This window comes from Panthera onca, chromosome A3, assembly GCF_046562875.1.
Source record: "Panthera onca isolate mPanOnc1 chromosome A3, mPanOnc1 haplotype 2, whole genome shotgun sequence".
NCBI classification, from domain to species: Eukaryota; Metazoa; Chordata; class Mammalia; order Carnivora; family Felidae; genus Panthera; species Panthera onca.
Window position 1 is genome coordinate 121,830,615 of NC_138341.1, and position 10,853 is coordinate 121,841,467.

At 42.3% G+C, this 10,853-nt stretch overlaps 1 long non-coding RNA gene across 1 annotated transcript; it reads left to right on the forward strand.

Moving 5' to 3' along the window:
* The first annotated feature begins 928 nt into the window (after nucleotides 1–928).
* LOC144615801 (uncharacterized) lies at nucleotides 929–10,618 on the forward strand. The gene is made up of 3 exons (XR_013554412.1): nucleotides 929–1,185; nucleotides 2,728–2,961; nucleotides 10,509–10,618. It is a non-coding gene; the product is annotated as an uncharacterized LOC144615801 (long non-coding RNA).
* The last annotated feature ends 235 nt before the right edge of the window (nucleotides 10,619–10,853 follow it).

Consider the following 10,853-nt stretch of genomic DNA (forward strand, 5'->3'; position numbering starts at 1 on the left):
TCTTGTGGAACAGTGCCCATTTCTTGCACCATCTCAGCATTGTGTGTCATATTTTTATCTTTGCTGATGGTCAAACCATCTCCTTTTGCTCATGAGGACAGAGAAACTTGAAGATGTCCAGCAGGTGGCAAAATAAAGCTCCAGGAGTGGGTCCTGACTCTCATTTCCTGCTCAGGACAGAGGGTGGAAAAAAGACAAGATCCAGCTGTGCCTCTCTTTCACATCCAGAATTGTGAATTCTAAAATTCTTTTGCTCTGTCTAGCACCAACTGGGCTGAAATTTTGTAAGATGTCCTTCTCCCGAGGAACAAATTACCACTGTTAACATCTATGCTTGCCCAGGTCACAGAGCTTGACAAATACTCTTTAGCCAAGTGCGTTGTCTTAGCTGGAAGCTGGAGAACAATCAAGTCTCTCTTTTGCTGATGTGCAGCCCAGCTGGGTCCTCATAGCTCTGGTCTCTGCCCAAATGTTCTTATGACTTCCCTTCAGAAACTGGCAGCACCGGGGCCACCTACCTATCCCAGTTAGGGTTATTGGTCCTTTGGAAGCAGAGATGTAGCCACTCACATGCAGAAACCAGAATAGCAATTGAACTTCTATACTTCTGATCCCATTTAAGCTTCACAGCACCCTGGGAGCGAGGAATGATTACTGTTTCCCTTTTATTGATGAGTTCACTGAGGGATAAAAAAGCCTAGGGAAATTTTGTTGATTTACACAGCTAGAAAGAGACCTTCCTTCACTGTGTAACCTGCTGTGCCCTGCCAGTCACTATCAGTATTACTCTCTTTTAACATCACTGATCACAATGTGTATTTTTTGTCTTTACTTGTTTACTTATCATGGTAGACAGTCTCTGAGATGGCACCCAATGATCCTCACCTCCCAGTATTTATGTCATTGTGTATCTCCTCCCACACTGAATCTTCCTGGTTTGTGTGATCGCTAGAGTCTAGCAGAAATGATGTATGACTTTCAAGGTCATAAAGGGCACAGCTTTGCCCTCTTAGGGAAGCCAGCTGCCTTGCCATAGCGATGCTTAAGCATCCCATGGAGAGGCCCCCAAGAACAATGACTGGGGCCTCCTACTAACAGCCAACACCAACTTGCCAGCCACATGAACAAGCCACCTTGGAAATGGATCTATCAACCCAGTCAAGCCATCAGCTGTCTGCAGCCTAGGTGATTTTAACTGAAATCTCACAGGGGACCTTCCACCAGAACTGCCCAGTCAAGTGGTTCCTGACCTGACGTCCTGACCCACGTGTGACCCCATTTGAGATATTGGAGTTGAAATGTGAGATATAACGAGTGTTTATTGTCATTTGAAGCAAGTCATGGGTAATTTATTATATGGCAATTGATAGCTAAGCCACTATTTGCCTTTTTCTCCCGGTAGACGATAAACTCTGTGAGGGCAGGGCTCATGTCTCTCTGCTTCACTCACCCTCACACCTGGGACAATGCCAAGCACACAGCAGCAACTTCATATTTAGTGGATAAATGAATCCCTGAAAATGGTGGCAAGAGGATTAAAATCTTTATGCTCTCGCCTCACCTTCTGGCCTTTTCTCATGATACCTCTCTGTCGATTCATTCCTCATCAAGGTTGAGCCCCACAGCCCCACATGGCAGGATGGGTGGGCTTTTTCCTGTTGCCTACACAGCAATTCATAGTTAATTAAACCTTTGCATAAACAGAAGAAGGAAGGATGTAAAAGTAATGAGCTGACAGCCCAGTGTGTATTATGTGGGGCTGAGAAGAGAAGTTAATTTAGAGAAGAATTATGCACAGGTGGAAGAGAAGTCCATTAAAGCAAACCAACTGTCTGGAAAGAGATAAAGCAAAAATGGATTCTACATCCTGTGAAATAAATAGCAAAGCTGCACATTTAGGGCGCTTTGGAATCCTCAGAGCTGAGGCCCACGATGGGGGGGAAAGGGAAATATGGGGTTAGGTAGGCGGGGTGCACAGGGACCTCCTCCAGTTAGGTGTGGGTTGCAAGATGTATCTTGCTGGAGCATAGTTCTTGTTCTAGGATCGCTTTGCTCACAGCCCATTTGTCTTAGCATGGGGTTCCCCCAGAGCAGACTCTGAGCCAAGGACTAGAGCACAAGTACTTTATCGGGAGGTGTAAGGAATATGAATAGATGCGGAGGGAGGTAATCTAAGGAAGGAAAGGCAGCAAATAAAGAATGGGTTGTTAATCCAGCTTCCACAGTGGGCACCTGAAGATTAATCCCCTGGGGGAAACTTTGAGAGACCTCAAAACAAAAACAAAAACAACCATACCTCAGATTTATCTCAAAGGGGGAGGCGGCTGGAATAGTTATACCACAATACCCATCTTGGGGATGTTGACTTTGAGACACCAGGTAGATGGGCTCAATGGCAAAGCCTGAAGCCAGGCCTCTGACAGAGATGTAGGTGTGGCCACTGGAAGTGAGTTGGCATGCAAAATGGTAAGGGCATCTGGGGATTACGGTCAGAGCACTGAAGAGAATTGGCTACACCATTTCTAAATCCTGAAGAATCCTGCAAATTTTGCTCCTGAGTCCTCAGATGCCAAGACCCCAAAGGCCTTCTTTGGCTTCTTTATTACCTACCTTTGTCCCAATATCAAACCAGTTACCGGGTGCTGGCATTTCCCTTGCCATTTTTCATATTCTCTCCATTTTCGTGATCTTAATTCATTTTACCTGGATCATTCATTCATTCCACAGAGAACTGATTTCCAGCCCACTGAGCTATGTTCTGGGGACACAATGAACAAACAGATGTGGAGGTAACAGTTTGGACTCCACAATCCATAATAACTCTTTAACATGCTTCCAGAGGAAACACGTTGGACTACAGGATTCCTCAAACTGCTCAACTGCAAGCGTCTCCAGATTTATGCTATAGGCCCAGAACATTCCAGGAGAGAAGCAGCTCCTAAAACAGACGTTCTATCAGAGGTAGTGCAATAACTGTGGTTTGGGTAAACTCCGTCTTCCTTTTCCTGATTCGTCTGCAGCCTGAGTCTTCTTCCTTCTCTAATCCTGAAGTATTTACTGCAAGGAGACACCACTATGCTATTATCTTTCCAGGAACTTTATGGGGCAGCTATCCAATTAGTACCTTAAAATAAAGCCCAATTCATAAGGATATCTGTTGCTGTTACAATGGCTTAAACATTTTTTAGGTTTCCAGACTTTGTGGAGGAGGAATAGAAGCATTTATGATATATGCTAAAGCTGAAAAGAAATAAAAAAAACATATTGAATTTTTTAGAGACAAATTAACTCCCAATTAAGCAGCACATATGTATCAGAGGAAGAAGACAATGTTACATTCATTCATTAATTCATTTAAGGAAGAAATATTTATTGCACACTTAATGTGCCAGGTCCTATACTAAGCTCCGAAAATTAGCACTCTGTAAAGCAAGGTGACATTTGAAAGGTCAACAGGGCCAGATCACGTAGGCTGTAGTGAGGCACTTGGATTTTATTCCATGTGAGATATTCTGTTCATGTTAATGAGCCCAGTTCTTCACTCCTCCTTATGGCCATGATTGTTGCCATGTCACTTAGCACTGCCTTTCTATCTGATTCCGGGCTTGGCCATGTTACTTGCTTTGACCAATGGCACGTTAGCAAACAGGATTCAAGTGGAGGTGGCGCAAGAAACACTTGCATGGTTGGAATTACTTATTCTTGCTCCTCTGCCTTGGTCGTGAGAACTTGCCTGGGCTAGTCTGCTGGAGGATGGAACTGTGGAACAGGGCTGAGGCCATCCTAGATCAAACAATGTGCAGCTGGCCCTCTGGTATGTAGAGTGAGCCCAACCCAGAGCCTCTGAGCCCAGTCCAGCCAGCAGAAGCCCACATATTTGTGGTTACATGCTACTGTGGTTTTGTTGTTTGCTAGGCAGTATCTCTGCAGCAATAGATAATAGATACAGATGGGAAGTAATGGAGGGCTTGAAGCAGAAAGAGATATGGTCTTATCAATGTTTTCAACAGCGTCCCCTGGTAGCAGTGTAAATAATAAGTTATAAAGTAGCAAGGGCAGTTTCAAGAAGTTTAAAATTATTCAAATATCAATGGCAATCCTTGGGCGGACTCATATACACATTGACTAGTTTCTCAACATTTTCACAAGGAAATAAAAGTTTCTCTAGGGGATGTCCAAAACCTTGAAAAGAACACGATAGCGTATTGAACTTCCATTTTGACTGTAATCTGTCTTTTACCTGGAATAACTTTCTTGAACTGTTAAACACCATTTCTTTGAAGAGACCTTCCATGACACCCCCAGATTAGATTAGATCACCCTGTAATAAACGCTTCCCCCAGCATTAACCATAATTGGGATTAAAAGTCATAGAATTTTCTTACTACCTACCATATCTTACTGAGAGTTCCCCGAGGGCAGAGACCACATTGAGTCTTCTTCAGTCCTATAAAGCTAGCACAATGGCTGGCACACAGTTGGCACTCAATAAAGGTTTATGTTAATGATACATTCTAACAGCTTCCTGGAAAAAATAGTTACATATTAATGAGAGTAGGTGAAGCGACAGTAACAGCCAAATAGGTCATGGAGCACAATAGAATGTCTTTTTTTAATGTTTATTTATTTTGAGAGAGAAAGAGAGAGGGCATGAGCGAGGGAGGGGCAGAGAGAGAGAGAGAGTCCCAAGGAGGCTCCACACTGTCCGCCCAGAGCCCAACTGAGGGCTCCATCCCATCAACCGTGAGATCATGACCTGAGCTGAAATCAAGAGTCAGAGACTTAACTGACTGAGCCACAAAGGCACCCCTAGAATGTATTTTTATTAAAAAAATTTTTTTTAATGTTTATTTTATTTCTGAGGGAGAGAGAGACAGAGCATGAGCGGGGGAGGGGCAGAGAGCGAGGGAGACACAGAATCCGAAACAGGCTCTAGGCTCTGAGCTGTCAGCACAGAGCCCGACATGGGGCTCGAACACATGAACTGTGAGGTCATGACCTGAGCCGAAACCAGATGCTTGACTGAGCCACCCAGGTGCCCCTAGAATGTCTTTTTAAAACAAATTTTATTTTAATTCCAGTGTAGTTAACATACTGTGTTTTATAATATAGTGATTCAACAATTTCATATATTACTCAGTGTTCCTCATGATAAATGTACTCTTGATCCCCTTCACCTGTTTCACCACCCCCCCCTCCCCTGCCCGCCCCTCCCCTCTCTGGTAACCATCTGTTTGTTCTCTATAGTTAAAAGTCTGGTTTTTGGTTTGTCTTTTTTCCCCCCTTTGTTCATTTGTTTTGTTTCTTAAATTCCACACGAGTTAAATCATATAGTATTTGTCTTTCTCTGACGGGCTTATTTTGCTCAGCATCATACTCTATAGCTCCATCAATGTCGTTGCAAATGGCAAGATTTCATTAGTTTTTATGGCTGAATACTATTGTATATATAAAGTGTATTTATTGTATATAATTTTGTATATATATTTTGTATTATATATAATTATACATATTTTGTATTATATATAATTGTATGTATTTTGTATTACATATAATTATATGTAATTTGTTGTGTATAAATATTTTATATATTTACTACATCTTTTTATCCATTCATCAGTTGATGGATACTTGGGCTGCTTCCATAATTTGGCTATTGTACATAATGCTGCTATAAACATTGGGGTGCATATATCCCTTCGAATTAGTGTTTTCATATTCCTTGGATAAATATCCAGTAGTGTGATTACTGGATCATAGGGTAGTTCTATTTTTAATTTTTTTGAGGAACCTCCATACTGTCTTCCACAGTGGCTGCACCAGTTTGCATTCCCATCCACAGGGAAACAATGTTCCTTTTTCTCCACATCCTGGCCAACACATGTTGTTTCTTGTGTTTTTGATTTCAGCCACAAATAGAATCTCTTTTAAAATTTTTAAAATAATTCAAGAGATCACAACACAGCAGAAATAAAAACAATAAGAGAATATTATGAGCAATTATATGCCAATAAAATGGGCAATCTGGAAGAAATGGGCAAATTCCTAGAAACATATACACTACTGAAACTGAAACAGGAAGAAATAGAAAATTTGAACAGACCCATCACCAGTAAGGAAATCGAATTAGTAATCAAAAATCTGCCAAAAAACAAGAGTCCAGGGACAGATGGCTTTCCAGGGGAATTCTACCAAACATTTAAGGAAGAGTTAACACCTATTCTCTTGAAACTGTTCCAAAAAATAGAAATGGAAAGAAAACTTCCAAACTCTTTCTATGAAGCCAGCATTACCTTGATTCCAAAACCAGACAAAGACCCCACTAAAAAGGAGAACTATAGACCAATTTCCCTGATGAACATGGATGCAAAAATCCTCAACAAGATATTAGCCAACCGGATCCAACAATACATTAAAAAAATTATTCACCACGACCAACTGGGATTTATACCTGGGATGCAGGGCTGGTTCAATATCCGCAAAACAATTAACGTGATGCATCACATCAATAAAAGAAAGGACAAGAACCATATGATCCTCTCAATAGATGCAGAGAAAGCATTTGACAAAATACAGCATCCTTTCTTGATGAAAACCCTCAAGAAAGTAGGGATAGAAGGAGCATACCTCGAGATCATAAAAGCCATATATGAATGACCCAATGCTAATATCATCCTCAATGGGGAAAAACTGAGAGCTTTTCCCCTAAGGTCAGGAACAAGACAGGGATGTCCACTCTTACTACTGTTATTCAACACAGTATTGGAAGTCTTAGCCTCTGCAATCAGACAACACAAAGAAATAAAAGGCATCCAAATCGGCCAGGAGGAGGTCAAACTTTCACTCTTTGCAGATGATATGATACTTTATATGGAAAACCCAAAAGTTTCCACCAAAAAACTGCTAGAATTGATTCATGAATTCAACAAAGTTGCAGGGTATAAAATCAACGCACAGAAATTGGTTGCATTCCTATACACCAACAATGAGGCGACAGAAAGAGAAATCAAGGAATAGATCCCATTTATAGTTGCACTAAAGACCATAAAATACCTAGAAATAATTCTAACCAAAGAGGTGAAAAATCTATACACTGAAAACTGTAGAAAGCTTATGAAAGAAATTGAAGAAGACACGAAAAAATGGAAAAAGATTCCATGCTCCTGAATAGGAAGAACAAATATTGTTAAAACGTCAATACTACCCAAAGCAATCTACATATTCAATGCAATCCCTAACAAAGTAACACCAGCATTCTTTACAGAGCTAGAACAAACAATTCTAAATTTGTATGCAACCAGAAAAGACCCAGAATAGCCAAAGGGATGCTGAAAAAGAAAACCAAAACTGGAGGCATCACAGTCCCCAACTTGAAGCTGTATTACAAAGCTGTAATCATCAAGGCAGTATGGTACTGGCACTGACAGACACATAGATCAATGGAACAGAATACAGAACCCAGAAATGGACCCACAAACGTATGGCCAACTAATCTTTGACAAAGCAGGAAAGAATATCCAGTGGAATAAAGACAGTCTCTTCAGCAAGTGGTGCCGGGAAAACTGGACAGTGACATGCAGGAGAATGAACCTGGACCACTTTCTTACACCACACACAAAAATAAACTCAAAATGGCTGAATGACCTCAAAGTAAGACAGGAAGCCATCAAAATCCTCGAGGAGAGAGCAGGCAAAAACCTCTTTGATCTTGGCCACAGCAACTTATTCAACACGTCTCCGGAGGCAAGGGAAACAAAAGCAAAAATGAACTACTGGGACCTCATCAAAATAAAAAGCTTCTGCACAGCAAAGGAAAAAGCAGCAAAACTAAAAGGCAACCAACAGAATGGGAGAAGATATTTGTAAATGACATATCAGATAAAGGGTTAGTATCCAAAATCTATAAATAATTTATCAAACTAAACACCCCCCCCCCCAAAAATAATCCAGTGAAGAAATGGGCAAAAGACATGAATAGACACTTCTCCAAGGAAGACATCCAGATGGCCAACCGACACATGAAAAAATGCTCCACATCACTCACCATCAGGGAAATACAAATCAAAACCACAATGAGATACCACCTTACACCTGTCAGAATGGCTAATATTAACAACTCAGGCAACAACAGATGTTGGCGAGGATGCGGAGAAAGAGGATCTCTTTTGCATTGTTGGTGGGAATGCAATCTGGTGCAGCCACTCTGGAAAACAGTATGGAGGTTCCGCAAAAAACTAAAAATAGAACTACCCTACGACCCAGCAATTGCACTACTAGGCATTTATCCAAGGGATACAGGTGTGCTGTTTCAAAGGGACACATGCACCCCCATGTTATAGCAGCACTATCAACAATAGCCGAAGTATGGAAAGAGCCCAAATGTCCATCGATGGATGAATGGATAAAGAAGATGTGGTATACACACACACACACACACACACACACACACACACACACACACACAATGGAGTATTACTCGGCAATCAAAAAGAATGAAATCTTGCCATTTACAACTACGTGGATGGAACTGGAGGGTATTATGCTGAGTGAAATTAGTCAGAGAAAGGCAAAAATCATGTGACTTCACTCATATGAGGACTTTAAGAGACAAAACAGATGAACATAATGGAAGGGAAACAAAAATAATACAAAAACAGGGAGGGGGACAAAACAGAAGAGACTCATAAATATGGAGAACAAACTGAGGGTTACTGGAGGGGTTGTGGGAGGGGGGATGGGCTAAATGGGTAAGGGGCATTAAGGGATCTACTTCTGAAATCATTGTTTCATTATATGCTAACTAATTTGGATGTAAATTTTAAAAAATAAAAAATAAAATTAAAAAAATAAAATTTGTAAAATAATTCGAAATTTATAGAAAGTTTGAAAAAACCGAACAAAGTATTCCTGTATACTCGTAAGTCAAATTCTTCATTTATTGGCATTTTCCCATGTTTGTCTTATTATTTTTTCTGTGTCTGTCTCCCTGTGCTTTTTCTGAACCATTTGACAGTAAGCTGCAGATATGGCTAATTTCCTCTAAATACTTCAGTAGATATTTTCCCCAAACAAAGACACTCTTTTACATAACCTCAGTACGACTATAAGTGAGGACATTAACACTGATACAAGAATACTATCCAATCTACAGAGCCATTCATATCTTGCCGATTACCTCAGTAAATGTCTTGTATCAGCAGGTCCTTGCTTTCTGTTCCAGGATTCCTCCAGGATCCCACACTGCACTTTCTTGCCACAACTCTTGAGTGCTCTTCAATCTGGAATAGTGCCTCAGTTTTTCCATCCTGTGACTTTAGCATTTTTGAAAAGTATGGACCAGATACTTTCTAGAACGTTTCTCAGTTTGGCTTTGAGGCTTCTTCATGATTAAATCCTAGTGATACAGTCATCTGTGTCCATTGACAACTGAATCCCCTGGCCCTGTGTCTCCAGTTCCAATCTAACTCCTTGCTGGCTCCCCTGCTCGGTTGTGCCTCCCTTTCCAACAGGAGAAACCTGGGTCCTCTTGTGCTCAACCTAACCTTGTCTTTTACAAATGCCTTACAATGGCCCAGCCAGGCCAGCTGGTAGGCAATCTCCCGATTATGCAGACCAGCTCCTTGCCTTGACCCAGCCCCGCCCCCCCGCACACTTGTCAGTCTCAGGACCACATCCTCCCCCATTTCCTTGAGGCCTTACTGGACAGCCCCCCACAGCTGCCCACAGCCCCTCAGGTGTGGTGAGCCCAGACCCCAATTTCTCCGTGTCCGTGCAGGCTAAGAGAGCACCCTCCCGGATTCCAGGCCCCATTGCTGTTACTACTAGGTGTTCATTTTTTGCTCATGTTAACAGTCGTGGGTATGTGAAGCTTTCTCTGGTGTGTAGGAGGAGGTCATCAAGGGAAGTGACTTGCCATTTGACCTCAGGGCAATTGGAGGCTCCTCCCCCTCCTCTGTTCTTGGAATATAGCTCCGCCCACCATTCCCGCAGTGGAAGTCATTTTCAAGGCTGTAGCTCTGGGAGAGCAAGGTGTTGCTGAGGCCAGAGGCATGGGGTTAACCCTGTCAGTTAAGGCCAGTGTGTAAACTGTTAAGGTTCTGGCGGGTGGGCACTGAGATCTGCTGTCCTCCGGAGCCCAAGACAAGCCTCGTGTGCAAGCTCCGTTGCTTATTCCACCTGCCACCTGCTGATGGGGATCGGCCTCTTTCCTTGGCCTCTCCCTGCTCTCCCTGTTCCCGCGGGTTTCAGATTCCACGTGCAGCTTAGATCTAACAGGTAAAACGACAGCATTCCTATCTCCCTCCCCATCCTGAACTCTCCTGTGCACAGTATCATTCTGATGAGAGACTCTTTGCCTCCGTGAGACAGGTTTGAGGGTGGCCCCTGTCACTTTTCCTTGCAAACTTGCTACCTTTTCCCCTCCTGACTCCTTAAGCTGATGACTCCCCTGTGTTGGGTGGTTGCACACGGACTGTTGTCTTGAACTGCCTTTTTATTTGCTCTTCCAGATTCAGTGGAAGAGTATTAACGTGGGATCTGGAGTCAATTCTCGGTTCAAATTCCAGCAGCCCTGCTTCCTGGCTGTGTGACCTTGGGTGAGTAACTTCACTTTGCTGAACTTTGTTTCCTTTTCTGTAAAAACAAAACAAAACAAAAAAAACCCAGCCCTACTTCATCAGGTTGTAGTGAGGCGTGGAGAGCATAGTACGTGTCGGGTGCTCAGTGCAGGGCTTGGCCCTGAGCACACGTTAACTGGTAGCACTTGTTATTCTCCTTCGGTCCACTTGTTCTAATAAGGATGTTGCAATGTGCTGTCTTCATGGTAGACCTTTTTTTAAAATTTTTTTAACGTT